The sequence below is a fragment of the Hydra vulgaris genome, chromosome 02 (assembly GCF_038396675.1).
Source record: "Hydra vulgaris chromosome 02, alternate assembly HydraT2T_AEP".
Classification (NCBI taxonomy): Eukaryota; Metazoa; Cnidaria; class Hydrozoa; order Anthoathecata; family Hydridae; genus Hydra; species Hydra vulgaris.
This window is the reverse complement of record NC_088921.1, coordinates 11,095,385-11,117,091: the sequence shown is the minus strand read 5'-3', so window position 1 is coordinate 11,117,091 and position 21,707 is coordinate 11,095,385. Positions and strand designations below refer to the sequence as shown.

Sequence of the window (21,707 nt, the reverse complement as noted above, 5' to 3'; positions counted from 1 at the left end):
ATATATATATATAAAATAGTTATATATATATATATATATTTATATATATTTATTCATATATATATATATATATATATATTTATATAAGAGCGATTTTTTTCAAACTAGCGGTTTTTGACTTGTTTTGTTGATGTATGTTTTTTTGGGTTGTTTTGTCATGGTTTCAAAATTACGTTAATTCAGACGTTTTTTTTTCGCTATCATTGATTATTAAATTATTGTAATGATTTTGGGTTGCATAAGTTGCTCATTTTTCTTACACTTTTTATTGGTTAACATAATTTGAATAAGGTATCAATGACAACGTTAGAATTTATTAAAGACTCTATTGTTGTTTTGTTGATTTTTTTTTTTTTTAATTTAATAAGGTATACTGCTTTCTGATTGTCTAAGGTTTATTTATACTAAAAGTACCTAATTGGTTTTATATGTCTTAAAAAGAAAGTTATTAGTGTTTTTGTGTTTCTATTAGTATTCTAATTTATTGTGTTTTCATGTTTTCTTTCTGTGGTATGGTAAATGATTTATTTAGTTATTTTTAATTATATTGTAGATCTCTACTTTTAATATCATATCATCAAAAAGATAAAGGCGCTTTACAAATTTGAGGTTAACTGGGTTTTGGTTTCTTGTAGTGAGTCCTTTTTTACTGCAGTATGGAAAAGGTATAAGTCGCAGGGTAAAGCATAAGTGGCGATAACATTTGTCTGACGGGATAAACTAGTTATTAGTGCTGATCCTCATTGAAACGCCAGTAATAATAGACATGACTCTGAGGAGATTTTTATTACTTAATCACTGCACAAATTATATTTACACATTACATTAATATTTTTTTCCATTCTGAGGCCTTACATTGTGGTATGCATACATTGTGGTCATACTTTTTATTTTGTATATTATTTTTGCTTTTATAAGTTTTTGTTATTTTTTGTTGTATATCTTTGTTTATTTTAGGTGTTTATAAAAAAAATTTATAAATCAAAGTAATAGACATATTGATCCACCCAATTTAGAGAATCTTTAAAATAATGAGAACTTGCTAAATCTGGCCAAAATAAATAGTCTTTAAGATACTTGTGAATGAATGGAAGAAATCGTTTTCAAAACATTCATCAATATAGATCAATGAATTAATTGCTACAGCCTAGGAGGTGCGAAACGATGGCTCAAGCATACCACGGTCAGATATGGCTATGCAAAACAAAAGTGTTTTTTATCATCGATGACCAGAAGCAATTTTGTGTTATATCTTTGCCTTTAATTGTTGTTCTATAGTGTATTTTGAAGTCTTTTCACGTTTTCTATATTTAATGTTCATTTTTTTAATTGACAACCTATTGCCTATTGATTGACACTGTATTTAAAACTTATTTTTCTCTAACTGACCCCTTTTCGATTGTTGACAAGTCTCGTTAAAACCCCTTTTTGATTTGTTGATAAGTGCTTTTTATCAGAAAAGGATTGAACAGTTTCAAGTTTTTTTAGGTTATCATATATTGTACTTCGAGCAAATCCTTTCTTTTTAAAATGATTTATGATTTCTTTTTTTTTTTATTTTAGGTTTATTTACAAAAAAACATTTCGAGTTGCTTTCAAAACAATTCTTGTTCAGCTGCAATTAACCTTATTTTAGATAATTGTGTTTCAAATAATAAAGTTTATATTTTATGTTAGCGTTTATGCATAGGCATAAAACCACAAAAACAAATTATTATGCTCAAATAATTAAATTCAGATTTGTCCGATAATTTCCGAATCACCCATTAAAATTTATTAGAATTATTATTAGTAAGTAATAAAAGTATATGAGTTTAATTATAATTAATTTAATTATAAGTTTAAATTAAAAAAAGTTCTTTTAAGAATAATAAAGTAATAAGATCTAAGAGGTAATAAGATCTGAACCATGTGTCAGAGACTTTGTTTAGGACTTTATTTACTACTTAAAGGTTTGACTATTAAGAGAAGATTATAAATAAATTAAATTATATAAAAGATTCTTTAAAAGTTTCTAAAATAATAAAACTTCTTTTATTTAATCTGAGAATATTTAAATATAAATATATATATATATATATATATATATATATATATATATATATATATATATATATATATATGTAAATATATATATAATATAAATATATATATATATATATATATGTAAATATATATATATATATATATATATATATATATATATATATATATATATATATATATATATATATATAGATATATATAAATATACATATATATATATATATATATATATATATATATATATATATATATATATATATATATATATATATATATATATATATATATATATATGTATATATATATATATATATAGGGGAGAGGGGGGCAAGTTGATATAGGGGCAAATTGATACAAAGCTAATAAAACAGCTATTACACTAATTGCGCAAATAAGATTTGGTACGGGAAAAAGCTTTTTAGTTCCGTAACGTCCGATGTAAAAAGATTTCCGTTCATTTCAAAATTGATCAAGCTGGGAAGCATTTTGTAAATCGAGCAACTATCAAAAAAAACTGACAACGTGTTTTGTAAGAGATTTTACAAAAAAGGTAAGTACATTAGACTCATCAACCCTTCTATAACTTTAACAAAACATTGCTAAATGATAATGTCTATGTCATTTGTTTGTTTGTTGCTTCTGTTAAAATTTAACTCGAATTTAATGCAACGTGGCCTAAAGGGGCACGTTGATACAGACCACTTGGGGCAAATTGATACAATGTATCATCTTACCCTTTTGGTGAAGCATTTGAATATGGTCGACATATTTTTGTTTATGTATTTGCATTAATGCAATTAAATTGTTTGGTGTAGACTTTTTTTTTCTCGCAGAGTTAATATAGGTATATAGGCCTAACAAAACATTGTTAGGCCTTTGGCCTTATTATTATTAATACCACCATTTAAAACTTTTGCAATCCAATCTTTTGGATTGCAATCTGACTAAGTTGTTCCATTCTTATACGTCATGTTTCTAAAGAAACGCGCCCAAATTTCAAAATCAACCAATGAAAATTATAACAGAGTTTAAGTTGCTGTTTTTGTATATTTGTAAACACTTTAAAAGTTCGTAGTGTAATTATATTGGTATTAAATATAAATTTGGTATAAAATTGGTATTAAATATAAATTACCAGAGAAAGTAAACATTTTAAATTTTTTATAATTTCAGATGGTGCGAACATATAAAGAAAAACTACTTTTGGGGCTTCATTGGAAGTCCTTAAACTTGTTGCTGAGGAAGTCATTTCAAAAAAGCAAAGTCTCAGAACTGTCGCCTTGACCCATGGCTTAGATAAAATGACATTATTTTGTTTCTGCAAAAACGCCAAGGAAGAAGTTTCCACATCTGGTTATTCCAAACACAAACTATTTGTTACTGCTGCAGAGGAGCAAGAACTTGTTAATTATCTGCTAGGCGCAACGAAAATGTTTTTTGGTCTTTCGCCAAAAGAAACAAGAAAGCTTGCATATCAGTATGCTAAGAGTCTACATAAAATAATTCCTTGCTCCTGGCAAGCCATTCAATCTGCAGGAGTAGACTGGTTTAAAGGGCTCATGAAAAGACATGAAAATGTCCTGTCTATCAGAATGCCCAAGTTCACTTCTTTAAGTAGAATGACAAGTTTTAACAGGACAAATGTTGATTTGTTTTACAACAATTTAGAGACCCTGTACACTCGTTTCCATTTCGAACCACACAAAATTTGGAATGTGGATGAGACTGGACTAACCAGTTCAGAAACCATCAAAAATAGTAGCTCCAAAAGGCATCAAACAAGTGGGAGCTGTAACAAGTGCAGAGAGGGGTAAATTAGTAACCTTGTGCTGTGGAGTCAATGCCTTGGGACATGCATGCCCTCCAATGCTCATATTTCCTAGGGTAAGGTATATTGAACGAATGGTAGATGGAGGTCCCCCCGGCTCTGTTGGAGCATATCATATTTCTGGCTGGATGACAAAGGATAATTTTTTTCTATTTTTGAAACATTTTGTGAAACATTGTAAACCAACAGTTGAACAACCTGTCCTGCTGCTGTTATATACAAACAAAGTATAACAAAAAAATTAATACTTATAACACAAAATCATGGAAAATATTGATTTTACTTTATTTAGCTTTAATATTTATATTATTATTTATATTTATCAAAAGAAAGCATAAAAAGAGAGTAATGCCATTATACCTTTAACAGAGAGTTCATACCCTATAATTACACCATTTTTTTCCAAAGGTTCATCCCAGCTAAGTTTCAATTTTGACGTCGTAGAAAAAAGAACACAAAATTTTGTAGGAGCACTGGGCACTAAAATTAATTATTAATATTATAAAAAGACTTTTTAAATGTTTTCAAGAAAAAGTTAATTGTGTTTCTAAACACCACTAAAAAAAGTTAACTGTGTTTCTAAACACCACTAAAAAAAAGTTAACAGTGTTTCTAAACACCACTAAAAAAAAGTTAACTGTGTTTCTAGACACCACTAAAAAAAAGTTAATTTTGTTTCTAAACACCACTAAAAAAAAGTTAACTGTGTTTCTAGACACCACTAAAAAAAAGTTAACTGTGTTTCTAAACACCACTAAAAAAAAGTTAATTGTGTTTCTAAACACCACTAAAAAAAAGTTAACTGTGTTTCTAGACACCACTAAAAAAAAAGTTAACTGTGTTTCTAAACACCACTAATAAACTTAAAACAAAAATGTATAGAGATGTATGTACATACTGTTTACATTTCAAACATTAAAAAAATTTGAAAAAAAACTATTTATTAAAAAAAGTTTAACTAAAAAAGAGTTAACTGTCCTTCTAAACATAACTAATAACTTTAAAAATTAAAAGTTAACTGTGTTTTTAAATACAACTAATAAACTTAAAAAAAAAGAGGGTAACTGCGTTTCTAAACACAACTAAAAAAAAGTTTCTAAACACAACTAATAAAGTTAAAAGAAAAATACAAACAGATGTATGCACATACTATTTGCATTTCAAACATTAAAAAAATTTGAAAAAAAAAAACTTTCACCAACTCTGCTAAGAGATTGTGTATAAATTACATGACTTTAAACTTAAAAAAACAAGAAAGATCAAAAGTTTTCCCTCGCAGAGTCTTAAGTTAAATTAAAAAAATCAAAACACCACATCAAGTTTAATGAAAATTGCAGCATAAAAGTGCTTTACATCTATTCTAAATTTCACAAGTATTCTAAATTATATAGCACATAGTTAAAGAATATATATATATATATATATATATATATATATATATATATATATATATATATATATATATATATATATATATATATATATATATATATATATATACACAGTAAAATTGCCTAAGTTCGGTCACTTAAGCTTAGAACATTTATTTATCACGCATCAATAAAAAACTTTAATTTTTTTTCATGAAACATAGAGAAAGTTATATTGATAATTGATATTGTAAAAATAAAAAAAATGTAAAATAAAAACTAGTACTCAATATTTAATTTAAAATGAAAACATCTATATTGACCGAACTTTCATTACCATTTTAAGGCTCGTTATATAAATACTAATGACGTACCACAAACTTAACGCCACAAACAATGAAAACTATTTTTTAAATGTTGTTTTATTGTAAAATTAAGATATAAATTCAGGTAATACCAGTGGACAATCATAAATCTCATGTATCTCTTGAATCTATTCAATAAGCCAAGGAAAATGGATTCAATATGACAAGGAAAATAAAAAAATCCCTCCTTATTGCTTGCACAGACTGCAGCCTTTGGATCGTTCAGTGTCTTTTTCACTAAAGAGACATTATAATATTCAGTGCGATGCATAGCTAAATAGCCATCCCGGGCAGCCAATGCACCCTCTTGACATTCCCGCAATATGTTGTAATGCATTCAAGCTTGCCATGTCACCTGCTAACATACAGTCAGGCTTCGAATCTACAGGGATTTTTCCTTTCAATCGTTTTCGGATTGACGCTGTCCTGTTTCTGCCCTCGTCTGTTAGTGATAGGCCAGATCCTGTAGTTTCTGGAGGTGTCAATTCTGCTTTGAACGTGGAGGAAATTGCTACTGCTGAAAACAATGGTCATCTTCAAATAGACGTCACTATGAACTTAGCTTCATTTGAATTTCAACCGTTGACATCAGCTCTTTCAGATTCGTTAGCGATATGTAAGGAAAATCCAGTAGCTTCCACATCTGCTGGAACTATTTTTTGTGCTAATAGTCAAGCTATAGCCTTGCCCTATGTGGTACGGCCACCTCCTAAAGCCGGACCACGCAGCCAGATTAAACGCGGAAGAGAAAACAGGGTAAAACACGTAATTTGACCGATACACCAGAAAAACTGGCTATTGACCTGGCAGAACAAAAGAAAAAGAAAAAAGGAGAACCAAAGTCTAAATTGGTTGCAGACATATCAAAAAATAAAACTGTAAGGACTTCATTTTTGAATTCAAATGAAAACATTGATGATAGTTTCTGTCTTGTGTGTGGCAAGCCCTATTCAAATAGTAGATCAAGGGAAACTTGGGTTCAGTGTGTAGACTGTAAATTGTGGGCCCATGAAGAATGTACAGATGGTACTCCTGCTTTTATTTGTGAAAATTGTTTAGAGTGATTAAAAAAAACACATCTTTTTTTAGTTTGTTTACTTAATCTTTTGTATTTGTTTACTTAATCTTTTGTGTTTGTTTACCTAATCTTTTGTGTTTGATTTGTATCAATTTACCCTATGGTGTATATCAACTTGCCCCAGCATGGGTTAGGTTGATACACAAATCTTACCTTTTTGTACTGTATTTATTTTAATTATGGTTTAATCAATAAAATTGTAGTACTAAAATATGCAGGATACTTAGTGTAACATATACAAGTTATTATGTTATTATTTCCACTCTAAATATAATATTATAAATAGATACAACTTCATTGAGACAGAGACTTCCACTTGGCCGTTTTTATGTAATTGAGAAAAAACATCAGTAGATGTTTTTTCTCAATTAGTAAAAAAATCAATACATAGACAACTGCACATTGACAAAATTTTGCTTTGCTCAGCAAAGATTTTACTTGTTTAATGTTAACATTTTAATGGGAAATTATGTTTAACATTTGTTTAATAGTATGGGACAACCAAACATTACTAAGTAACTGAACTTGAGCATAAAAAAATACCTTTGTATCAAATACCTATATAACTGTTTTAACTAACAAACTAAACTGAAAAATTTTTGTATAAACTAATGACTTAGCTTTAAATTGCTATAAATAAATTAATGACTTTGCTATATGATTATTCTGTATTTTATATTTTTTTAAAAGAATAAAATAAATCTTTTTTATAAATTTTATTTATTACTTTCTTTTTTAAACTTTTTCTAAAAAAAAAAAACAACAACTAATAATTGCAACAAATTAGAAAATAATATTTAATAATTGTTTACTTTTTAGTATATTTTCAAAATAGTAAAATGTATACTTTCAAAACTATTTAGCAAGTGTTTATCAGAGTCTTGTTTTTCAGCCTGCTGGAAAGCGGCATCTGTTAATCCTATTTTCAAAAAATCTAGAGAGTGATCTGATTTGTCTCACTACTGTCACATTACCTTTTTTTTATATGATAAGCAAGGTTTTTGAATCTTTAATTAACAAACACTTAATCTCTCATCTTGAATCTAATAACCTACATTCTGATCATCAATATGGATTATGATCTCCTTGTTCTACAGCTGATTTGCTAACAGTAATAAACAATAGGTTTTATCGTGTATTAGATAGAGGCGGAGAGGCTAAAGCTATTGCTCTCGATATTTCTAAAGTCTTCGATTAAGTTTGACATGCCTAACTACTTCATTAGCTCTCTTTTTACAGTGAATCAGGTAACATATTATACATCATGAAGATTATTAAATCAACATCAACATAATGAAGATTATTAAATCCTTACTTACTAATCGTAGTTGGCTGCAAGAGCAGGCCCAACTGTGTTTACAATGCATTGTTGCACCTTGTCTAAAAGAGAAATGGCATTATTAGAAGATCCGCCCCAGATATGGCAACAGTATTCCATACAAGGTCGGATTTGAGATTTATAGAGGTAGATAATAAAATCCGGAGTAAGAAAGTATCGAGCTCGATAAAGAGATGCAACCTTAGGATTTTACAATGGATTTGATATATGGTTTCCAAGAAAGATTGGAAGTAAGAGTTAATCCAAGAAGATTAAGGGTAGATGACTCATCGAGCCTAACACCATTCATAAATATAGGAAGATCTAAATTATTGCAGTAATGATTGGATGAAAAAAAATTGAGTTTTATCTGAATATAAGTTCACTAGCCACTGTGAACCACATGCTGTAGCAGAAGTGAGATCCTTTTCAAGCTCTAAAGCCCCTTCCATGCAATTAGAGAGTGTTGACTTCTTATCAAGACAAGAATAAATGGTAGTATCATCAACGAACAATGCCACCTTAGATGTGAGAATATCTGGAAGCTCATTAATGTAAACTAAAAACAGTATAGGGCCAAGGATTGAACCTTTAGGAATCCCTGAAGTTACAGGATATGGCAAAGAGTGCTGTCCTTCAAGGACAACTTTTATACAATGATTGAAAAGGAAGAATTCAATAATCTTAAAGATGTTACCAGATACATCATAAGAAAAAAGCTTTTGGAGGATATCAACATGCCGAACTTTATCAAAAACTTAAGAAATGTCAAAAGCGATAGCCTTAACCTCTCCACCTTTATCTAATGTACGATAAAATTTGAAGATTGTTGAGTAAGATAACAATTTACAGAGAGATAGAGGGATAGCCTTAACCTCTCCACCTTTATCTAATTCATGATAAAATTGGTTATTACTGTGAGCAAATCAGCTGTAGAATGAGAAGATCAAGCCCATATTGATGATTAGAAAGTAAGTTATTAGATTCAAGATGAGAGATTAAGTATTTATTAATAAGTGATTTAAAAACCTTGCTTATAATATGAAGAAGACCAATGGAACGGTAGTTAGACGAATTAGATCATTTTTTGGATTTTTTCAAAATGAGGATAACGGATGACGCTTTCCAGCATGCTGGAAAACAAGACTCTGATAAGCACTTGTTAAATAGTTTTGAAAATATAGATGACAGCTCCGGAGAACACTTCTGCAAGACTATAACAGGTATGTTGTCCAGAACACAAGCTGTAGTCTATGCACTTTAGATACAGAAGCTAGAGTAATACAAATGTCAAGCAATGGATCAACTTGTTTGACGGCTACATCAGTGAATCAACTTGTTTGACGGCTATACCAGAAGTCACAAGAGCCTAACTTTTGTGATGAAATACAAGATTTTATGACCTGAGAATAGCGGGCTTTGGCATAAAAGAAAAGCTTTACAATGGTTTCTGGCAGTAATAAAGAGACCTCTGTTTTTTGTAAAATTGTTTTGCTGATAGATATGGAAGTAACCGTTTTTAATTGGAAATTTCAGATGATGAAATTTCCAATTAAAAATTTTCCAATTAAAAAAGAGGATGGAAAATTGACTATTTGAGTTAGAGATTGAGAAAGACAAAAGATTATTCTCATGTTACTCGTCATTCAATTAAGTCTTATCTTTTTACTGCGACTGTTTCTTAGTACTCCAAAAATTCTTACTCGCCTAGTCTTTTTTCTTGAAACATAGATTATTTGCAATTTGCTTCCTCTATCTTGTTTTCTTTACTTATATAATTTGCAATTTTTTAAATCAACTGTTACTCGTTATCTTGCTTTATAAACTTTATCTTTTCTCTTTCAGTAACTTTCAACTCTAATAGTCATTCCTTGCAGCCTTGCTTGAAGTGAAGATGTTTGAAAAAAAAAAAAGTTGTTAGCAATTAAGTTGTTAGCAATTTTTCAATTTTCCAATTATATTTAATTTATTAGAAATTATTACTTGAATATTTTTGAGTTTTTTATTATTTCATTGTTTTTAACTTCCAAATGTTTAAACTATTTTAAATATTATACAAAAAGTTTTTAATTTATTACTATTAATCTGTGAAGGTGTAAATATGCTACATGTTGATAACAAAGGATTAGTCAGCACTTGGATGTTGCCTTGCAATATTCTAATCTAATATTTTAATATTATAATATTCAAATAATTAAGCAAAGTTTAAACTTTTAGTTTTAATTTTACTTTGGCCAACTCTTTCAACTTTCAACTTTGCCCAAATCTTTTTATTAACCTAAACTTATTTGAGGGGATTAAGAAGGTGAGGGTAATAACAATAATTTAGAAAAAAAGTTTCCACGACTGTTTTCACCAAAAAAATTTTTGGTGAAAACGACTGTTTTCACCAAAGACATTTATGTCTTTGGTGTAAATTGTAACTAACTCACGAGTTCATGCAATTTTTTTAAATAACAAGAAATAATAAATATTACAAAAACATTAAAGAATGTAAATAATATTAAATTTTTATACCTGATTCTGGAGTGTCAATAAACACTACTTCACTTAAAGGACTTTTTGCAACTTCACTTGAGTAAAACATTGCAAAGGAGTACTTGGAAAATGGTTTAAGTCCATTTACAATAACACTTGAGCCATGTAATTTGAAGATTTCAACACCATCTATTATTTTATAAAATAAAAATATTATATAGTTATAAAACTTTTACTTGAGTACTGTTATGTTTTTATCACACAAAAGAAACACTGTACGAATGTGATAGAAGGAAAATGGGTCAGGGTTTGATAGGCCAAAAATGACAACAAAAGTAAATTAGAATATAAAACTGTGACATGTGTGAAAAAAATTTTTAAATGCTTTGATTTTGAAATTTTTTGATTAAATGAAAAATATTTAAAATATCTTGATAAAAAAAGTATTAATATTTTGTAATATTAATACATACATATTAATATTTTAAAGTAAATTTTAATTGTAATTTTCAATAGTAATTTTTAATAGTAAATTTTATAGTAAATAAAATACTTTGATTAAATAAAAGACTTTTTATGCAACTTCTGTGCAAGCTCTTACAATTGAACAACATTTAAAAATTTTTGCATTATTTATTTTAACAGATTTGTACTTCAACCATGCAACTCAATTGCAAACATTGTATTATACAACTTTGTAATTTTTACAAAGTTGTATAATACAATGTTTGCAATTGAGTTACAAGGCTTAATTTTTTAAATAATATTACAGGTGCACAACAAAGTGCAGATGGATTTAAAAACAATGTTTCTAGCTAAAAAATATTTCAAGAAAGAAAATAAGTTGAAAGTAAGGTGTTACTGTGTGTTAGCTGAATATTACAATCATTTACAATACAGAGAACCAATCACAACATTGCAATTATAATCATTTTTTTGTACTTTATTTTATGACATTTTGGAAAAACTTATTTAAAATTTTTTTATTATTTTAGCTCAGTCCCAAGCAAAGTAACTTTAATACCAGTACATATCTATATATCTATACTCTATTATATCTAGATATACTGTATCTCGCAGTATCTTAGCATCTCACTTGATTCATTTAAAGAAAGCATGTTTCTCTGACCACTTTCTATGTTAAATAAACAAGCAATTGTAAGAACAATATTATACTGGCAGTCGACCAAATCAAGTGCGCTGATAAAAGTAAGAAAATACTTTTGAACATATCTTTGATTTATAATATGAGCATACCCTTCTTCAGCAGATGTTATTCTAGTTATAAATAAATACATACATACAAACATACATATATATATAATAATATACATGTATATATACTTATATATTAATATATATGCATTATGTACATATATATATATATATATATATACATATATATATATATGTATATATGTATATATAATATATACAAGTATATGTATATATACGTGTATATATATATATATATATATATATATATATATATACATATATATATATATATATATATACTATATAATGTATATATATATATATATTTATATATATATATAGATTTAAATATATATATATATATATATATATATATATATTTATATAATAATATATATGTATATATACTTGTATATTAATATATATGCATTATGTGCATATATATATATAGTATATATATATATATATATATATATATATATATATATATATATATATACATTTATCTCTCTCTCTCTCTCTCTCTCTCTCTCTCTCTCTCTCTCTCTATATATATATATATATATATAAATATATATATATATATATAAATATATATATATATATATATAAATATATATATATATAAATATATATATATATATAAATATATATATATATATAAATATATATATATATATAAATATATATATATATATATATATATATATATATACACATATATATATATATATTTATATATATATATATATATATATATATATATATATATATATATATATATATATATATATATATATATATATATATATATATATATATATATATATATATATATATATATATTTATATAGATATATATATATGTATATGTTAATATATATATATTAGGGAAAAAAACACATACTCAAACTTTTTAGTCCCTCTGTAATAAGCTTATAACTAATAATTTAATATTTCACGACCAGGAGGTAATCACTGATATAGGGTGGTAGCCCTCCTATCAAGATCAAATGGCTCTTGGATCAAACCAAGAAAAGAAAGTGAAAGAACTAATTGCTTTTGCAATTAACCAAGTCAAGAGCTAATGGAGAGGATTGACAATCTGGAGCAAATTGTCATTGATAAAGAAGTTGTAATCAATAAAATGAAATTGAATCTTGAAATCCTTGAGAAAAACAAAGTTTGTTTAAACGACACTAACAGTAAGATTTCAAAATACAGCAACTTTGTAGCAGCCTTAGCAAAACCAGGATTACAAGCTAACACAGCTCTTGTTAGTGCCATTTCTGCAAATGCTAAAGCGACTGAAAACAAAGCTAAAAAAGCTATTTTGTAGGCATGTTTCCCTTTAATACTGTAGACCAGATTGCGGACGAATCCACAAGAACCAAAAAAGTAAAAGAAATAGTATCATCTTTAAAAATTAATGCAAAGATTGTATCTACTCGAAGAATTAAGCCCAAATTTAGTCCAACTAATGATGCAGTAAACAGCCTCAAATACCAGAAACAACCAAAATTCAATTATTGTTGAATTCGACAGTGCAGAATCCAGAAACATGGTATTAGCAGCAGCACCAAATCTTTCCAAAACAGAACACAAGAATGTTTTCATCAGACCAGATCGAACAATTGCGCAGCAAGCTGAGCTTAACAAGCTTAACTTTGAGAAGAAAGAGGCAAACAGAAATCTTGAAAAAAATTGGTAACCTAGATAAACCATTTCCATTTGTCATCCGCAGCGATAGGGTCCGCTGCATTGATGTATCTAAGACCCTTGAAATCAACGCCCGTTCAATACACCCATTTGCTGAATGGCAAAAAGCCCATATTGCTCGCTCGAAACGAGTCAATACACAATAATATCGAGTGTACTAATATACCATTCAACTCAGCTCAAAGCTGTTCAAACTAGCCATTAAATACTTATATACGCCAAGAAAGTAACTCAAATCATTTATACTTTTACTACACAAAGGCTTGTTCACTGAACAACAAACTGATTTTGCTTGAAGCCCTGGCATACACTTTTAAATACAATGCTATTTTTATAACTGAAACTTGGGCTAACATCAACAGCTCGATGCACATGCATGGTTATAAACTATACTGCAACAACAGGGAAGGTCAAGGAGGTGGTGTTGCAATCTATATAAATGATAAACTAAATTTGTTTGAAGTGAATATGCATCCATTAAACTGCAAATCTGTTGAGCAAATATGGTGTAATTTACTGTAACATTACGAAGAAGAGACACATTTTGCTATGGGTGTATGCTATAGACCTCCTCCTAAACAACAATGATGAGCCACTTTATCAGATCATCGATTTGTACATACTCTTGAAGATCGCTATATATTTCAAGTGGTTAATTTTCCTTCATTCTGCAACTCAAATAGCAAATATAAAAGTTTTCTTGATTTAAATTCTTACTGAATCATCCAATTGCATCTACAATATCAAGCCTCTTCCTCCACTTTTTAATACCTCCAACCAATACCATCTTTCTATTGAATGGCATCTGGCTACCGCCGACACAATAAAAAGACCTCTTTTTGTGCAATCGAAATTGTACTATAAACTAGCAGACTTCAAAAATCTGAATCTTGATTTCAAAAATATTGACTGGGATGTTTTGTTTATTCTAAGAACACATCACAATGTTACAAAACTTTTCTCATTGAGTACAATCTTTTGTGCAATAAATGTATACCTTGTAGTAAGAAATTATTTCATAAAACTCAACCACCATGGATGAATGATCAGCTACGTAATCTTATTGCAAAAAAGAAACATTTATGGATTTTAGTCCAGCAAACCAGATCCCGTATTATACCACTTCACAATGAATGTAAGCAGGTTCGCAACCAAATTAAAAAATACGATCATTATATAAATAATCTTAAATTATTTAAATAATGATCAAATTTGCCATATCGCAGAACAACAACATGGATTTGTTAGAAACAAATCCTGCGTCACCAACCTTTTGCAGTCAATGGACATTATTTATTCATCTTTGGCAGATAAGCAATTAGTTTATATGATCTTTCTTGATTTTGCTAAGGCTTTTGACACTGTGCCGCATCAACGTCTTATGCATAAACTAAAAGCCTTTGGTATCACTGGAAAACTACTTTGCTGGATTGGTGACTTTCTCACTAACCGAAAACAGAGAGTTGTGCTTGGGGAGTACAAGTCCAGCTGGGCAAACGCAACTAGCGGTGTACCACAGGGTAGTGTCTTGGGTCCACTTTGTTCATCCTTTACATAAACAATTTGCCATCAGTTATCAATTACTTCCCTTGTAAGTTGTATGCAGATGACTGCAAAATTATTGCTCATATTAAAGATGCTTCAGACTCAGACAAGCTTCAATTAGATTTAAATGCTATTACGGAATGGTGTGAAAAATGGTACATGAAGCTAAACTACAAAAAATGCAAAGTGATCCAAATGGGTAAAAACAATCACCAAAAAAATTACTATACATTTGATGCAGCATCTTTGAACAACGTTAACATTTTAAAATCTGAAAAAGAGCACGATCTTGGCATTACCATTACCTCGAATGGCAAATGGGACACACACTTCGGAAATTGCATCTAAAGCGAACAACATTTTAGGATGGATGAAAAATACATTCATAAGCAGAGAAGCAAAATTATGGAAGAAATTATACACAGTGTATATAAGGCCACATTTAGAATTCGCTATTCCAGCCTGTAATAATTATTCAAAATTTGCAATACAACGCATAGAACGTATCCAGAAGAGAGCTACAAAAGTACCTCACAGCCTAAAAAAATTTCAGTATGAAGATCGCCTGCAGGTTCTTAACTTAGACACTTTAACAACCAGAAGAACTCGTTTTGACTGCATTCAATATTTTAAAATTGAATATAAAATTGATAGAGTGACTTGGCAAGTTCAACCATTGACAGTAGAACCTAAGTATGGTCACCGTAAACGCGTACGTAGGGAAATAACAGTTAACTGTGAAATACATCACAACTTTTTTACAAACAGAGTAGCAAATTCATGGAACAATCTTCCGGATGGTGTTGTTCAGCAAACTTCGGTCGATCTTTTTAAAGCTCATTACAATAGGTTTTTAGATAAAAACCACTAACTTATTTAGAATGTTTAATGTAATTACCTGCTTATACTGCGTATAGCAGGGCTTGTATTCATGTTCTGTTCCAGGAGTTATCTCCTTGCAGATAACTCCTGGGTAAGAAATGGGTAATTTTTTGGTTGAACTTAAATACTGTAAGCCTTGCACCAGCATGTCAACATGTGATAATGTATGTTTAACATGCAACTAAGGTAATATTGGAAAAGTTTCCAGCGCTATGGTAATTATATGTAACATGAGTCTGAGAAAGGATGATGATATCTAGCTGATAGGAAAGCATATATTGGAATTACCAGCTTGCAGAATCTCAACAAAAGGAGATGTTATTTGCTTTTTCTTTTATTTGAAAGATGGACTAATGAAGCACGAGAAGCAGTTGTAATGTTGCAGTGACAGACAAAGTTGTTATTAAAGTTCAGCAGCAATGGGCTAAAACCAGCATTGAAATATGTAAAGACAAAGTGAAAGCAAAGATTCTTGATCTGTATGAAAACTATAGAACACTTTTAGTGAGGAGTTAAAACAGTACTTTTTCATAACACTAAGATGCCCAGACTCAAATAGAAACCAACAGACCTTGCACCAAAAAAAAGAAGGATGAAGATCCACAGTGCTCTTTAAGCTCAAAAAAAGGGGTGCCTGGGTTCAGAATACAAGATCTACACAAGAGAATTAGAGCATAGAATGAAGAGAACTAAGGTCTCATTGAGGTAGAAAATGGATCAAAAACAAAGCAAGGAAAACCTGTTTTCAACAATTGGTAAATCCTCAGGTCAACAACCAAGTTGAAAGTATTGATAGCAGTTCTGTTGATTTACCAGAAACCAAAGATTTTTGAATGTCATGTAAAAAAAAAGAGTTTGACAAGTGTGGCAAAGAAGAACATAGTAACACTTCAACTTCCAAAAAACCTGTTAAAGAGTGCAAAAATGTATGCAATAGCTCATGGGTTAAATTTGTCAGCTGGTGAAAGAACAGCATTGATAGCTGCAATTATATTAGATTAATAATAATAACACATTAATTCTCCTCCCCAAGGCCACTATAGTTGAGGAGGCTACTTTAGTTGTGGTTACAAACCTCTCAACTCTATAACTCCAAAACACGAACCTTGACAAACAAGGCCGCTTCGCGGAGAAGCAAGTTAAGCGCTGTACTAGCAGGTATGTGGTGGGGATCGAACTCGGAACTTCTCACTTACAAGGTGAGCGCTCTACCACACACCAACATTGCACAGATTAGGTGGCACTGTTTTGAAAAATGTGACAGTGTCAAAGTCGAGTAACAGAAAAATAGAAATGGAAATTTGAACCGAAACAGCTCTTCATATAAAAGCATCATTTACTTCACCAAAATATGCCACACTTCACTGGAACAGAAAAAATGTACCTGAAGACAATGAGAGACTTTCCATTCTCATAGCAGGACTGCCAGCTCACAAAAAAGGAAAACTGCTTGGTGTTCCTGTCATAGCTGATGGCACTAAGACAACCAAGGACACTGTTACCCATGCTGTGATACAGGCGTGGAGTGAAATACATAAGTCTAGTTTTTGATACAACTGCTTTTAATTCTGGTAGTAAGAATGGGGTTTGTTGACACCATACATTGAAAAGAATTTTGTGTGCTGTTTTGACAGAAATTATTTGGTGCAACATCTAGCCCAGATACACCAGGATTTAAGAATTTTCAGCAGCATAGGGACTCATTTGCTCAGCAATCGACGTACAAATGACTTGACATTCGCAACCATAGGCTGAAACATCAGCAAAAAGTAGTTGCCTTTTTTTCGTGAAATGCTGTCTGTGCCTGAAATAAAGCAAGTCATTCAGCAATTTCTGAAGCGTAAAGAAGATTCCATTAGCTGACTTTAAAAGGAAATGCCAATATTTCCTCAGCTGTTGACTTCTTCACCACCGCAGTGTCATCTTTGATTGGCACAAAGTCTTAACAGCTGTTCAGGCTCTTGCATGGCAACAACAATCGGATGAGCTTGCCACTGACACAATGGGTGACTGAGGCAGTATATAATGAAGCTGCCAAGTTTGTTCACAATTGCAGAGTTGTTAATGAAATGGTACAAACTACAGACTTTGCTGGAACAACTACAAAGGACAAAATACAGAAACAAGACAGTTGAAAAGCACTGACATGATATCTCAAATCAATAAGACAACTTTGCGTGATTTTCTGGCCTAATTTTAGGTTATTGGTACAGTGCACATCTCTTATTGTTTGTAGTATGATTAAGCATTTAATGCTATGAACAGTAAACCCTCAAGAAAGCGTTCCAGGACTATTATATAATATTTGTAATTGCTTACTTGAATAATTCGGAAAACAATAAAATAAAAAATTTTTATAGGCAAGGCTAAACTTAAGTATGAAAATAAAAAAATTGTTGTCTTGATTGTCAAAATAATAAAGTGTTTGTGGTCAGCCCATCATTTTTTTCATTCGCATTCTGTTGTCAAGTAAGATGACTGGTCATGATGATCACCCTGCTACTGGTAACAAGTAATCCAGTGCAACCTGTTTTATATCCTGTTCCTTTGTAGGATTCACTTTAAGCAAAGCCTAGAAGAAGTGTGCTTCCTGTCATTAATACTACCTCATATCTGACATGCCTATTGTAATATATTTATACTTATATATATTTTTTGACTTTTGGAAGTTGGAAGTGTCTCCTGTGTCAGCTTAGTTACCTGTACATTACTAAGTTTGTTTGTTTGTGTTCTGTCCAAACCTATAGCGCAGAGTTCACTTGTATGTAAGTTACTTTATGTAACTTACATACAAGTGAACACTGTATGTAAGCTACTATATAAATCTTTGAAACAGTGTGAGCTCAGTAACCAACTAGTGACTCCAAATATAAAACCCTAATCTCTAGTATTCTGTTAATGTTTTTCCTAATGCATTAAAAAATATTTCCATCAATATTTAAAGCACTGCTTGCAGGAAGTAACTTCTTTTAACTACTCCAGATTAGATCAAGTTCATCACAATAACCCTATCACTGGTATTATGTATTTTGTAGCCCATTACTACCTGTCCCATGCCATGCCAAAAATCAAACCCTACAAGACATGCTGTCTTGTAGGGTTTGATTTTTTAGGCAAAGGCTAGGAGAAACAAACTCTAACTTAAAAATCCCCTGTTTTGGGGCTCTTGGTTTAGTAAAGGCTACAGATAGTGTCTCGATAAAAACACTCATCTTGGGCAGATGTTGACTGCATCCAGCTAAAATCCCCCTTTCTTGGGGCTCTTGGTTGAGTAAAGGCTAGAGATTGTGTCATGATAAAAAATATTCATCCTGGGTAGATGTTAACTGCATCCAACTACTGATTCCATTAACAGCTGTAAAATATTGGAATATTAACAGTGCCATGTAGCGCATGGATAATGATCCTGTTAATGCTTTTGATGCGCATCGTAGAGACGGCTTAAGGAGCCCTAAGTTACATCTTTGGGTTAACTAGCAGGACTGAGACATCTGCTTTGCTCATTGCCTGGGACGCCGTGCTCTATCTATGAATAAGTCAAGTTCTCTTTAAACTTAAATGCCTAAAGTAACCCAAAATATTCAAAACAAAAAACCATCATCATCACCTAACTGTTTCAATATATCTTTCACAAATATTCCTGATCTTGATAGTAAGCTTCCATCAGTTAAATCTTACATCTTGCAAAATTCACCAGACTTGTTTGCTTTTTGTGAGACTAATTAAAATTCCGCTATTCCTTCTTGAGATCTCAGTGTTGATAGGTTCAACCATTTGTTTTGCAAAGTTTCCATTAGTCACATGCGTTGCTTGGAGGTATATTTACGCATCTTTATTTTTAATGCATTGATATATAAATCTCTAACTTTAATTTATTTAATTGAATTTAAAATATTTGATAATAACAAAATAAAAATGACTTTTTTTTAATATTTCCTGATTTCAATGTACTAATTTTTTTCTTTTTAATGAACTTTTTTTGAGATTTTATTTTCTAAATATATACATAAAATGTTTATATAATAAATAAAATATATAAAAAAATAAAGTCATAATAAAAAAATAATAAATAAACAATTATTAAGTAAAAATATATATGACATATATTAAATTGTAAGGTTTGTCTCTCTCTTAAAGTTTAAGGGACTGTATGAAAATTTAACCACCATGTATCAAGCTAAACATGCAAAAGAAAATTTGATAAATATTGTACAACTTACTAAAGAAATATTCTCCCCCAAACCAATATCACTCAGGGTTGCTTTCTTTTAATTTGATTTTACAAATAGAAATCTTTGGGCGCTATTGTTTTTTTTTTAAAACTTTTTTAACTCAATCCCACACTACTTTTGCTGTAACAAAAAATTTTAAAAATGTGTACCTAGCTATATGCATTCTGTGTAAAAGACATATTCGATGACTGAAGCATATCACATAAAAGTTGGATAGTGATATCAAACTCATACTGCTTCAACAACCATGGTCGACCTTCAAATGAAGCTGCCTATCAAAAATTTTGACTATTTTTTATAAAAAAAAATATTTATATATATATATATATATGTATATACATATATATATATATATATATATATATATATATATATATATATATATATATATATATATATATATATATATATATATATATATATATATATTGCCTGCAGCCAAGGAACTGTCAACAATTGAGGTATACAAAAAAGTATATATAATAATCGCACTCCTGATGAGCAGGCTAAATTTGCACAATTGAACAAAGAGAGAAAAGAGGCAAATAAAGACTTACAACGCAATAATAACCTACACCAGCCGTTTTGATTTGTCATTAGAGGCGGAAAATTGTTGTGTATTGACACCACTACAACAAAAGACATTAGCAACTGCAAAGTTCAGCCATTTGTCAAAGAAAGCATGGCCAAGTAGGCCCAGATGGGCCTATACAAGCCAATCTTATAAATCTCATTAAAAGTTACATAATGAACATCTACCTAATTATTAAACAAAATAGATGTTATTGCAATTACAGAGACTTGGTTCAAATTGTATACAACTAAAAATATTGATTGATATGACCTTTATCACGCAGACAGAGATAGAATTGGAGGAGGAGTTGCCATTTACGTAAATAAAAATCTTACGAATATAGAAGTTGTTAATCCGCATCTTAACAATACAGAAATTGAAGTCTGGTGCTCAATAAAATGTAATAATTTTAAGTTAATTGTTGGTTGTATATATCGACCACCAAATTCTACAGCTGATTACTCAAAATCAATTCTAAACTCAATCAAAACTGCTTCAAAACTCAAAAGTGGCAAAAAACACACGGATCTCATTGCTGTAGGAGATTTCAATTTCCCTAATATAAAATGGACAGATGACAGTTCAATAATTCATTCAAATGAAAACTCCACTGAGCATGAATTTATTAAAGTTTTAAATGATTGTTCTTTATACCAAATAGTAAACTTTCCAACATATAATCAAAGTGATTCTGTTCCTGCAGTTAACACCCTTAACCTTGTTTTAGCTTGCAATCTGATTTGTATAGATTTTTTTCAATGTGGTCTACAGTTAGGTTACTATGAAAAGGGAAGATACCATTACTCCATCACTTGGCAATATTTTACTAGTTCTAGTGACAATATAGAATTCAAATAAGTTTGCTTTAAAAGGGTAAATTTATACAAATGATTAAGTACTTGAAACAAGTCAACTGGGTTGAGCTATTTCATGATAAATCAGCCTGTGAGTGCTTTGAGTTATTTTTACATATTTATAATGAATCTTGTCGATTGTTTGTTCCTAGTTTTAATAACAAAAAAAAGAATAACTAACCATGGTTGGATGCAAAAGT

The 21,707-nt window shown here is 29.8% G+C and overlaps 1 long non-coding RNA gene across 1 annotated transcript; it reads right to left on the bottom strand.

Annotated features, from left to right (window-relative positions):
- Positions 1-4,224: 4,224 nt before the first annotated feature.
- LOC136076735 (uncharacterized) lies at positions 4,225-20,349 on the bottom strand. Its single transcript, XR_010636546.1, has 3 exons — positions 20,229-20,349; positions 10,523-10,672; positions 4,225-4,354 (listed from the first exon to the last, which is right to left on the bottom strand). It is a non-coding gene; the product is annotated as an uncharacterized LOC136076735 (long non-coding RNA).
- Positions 20,350-21,707: the final 1,358 nt, after the last annotated feature.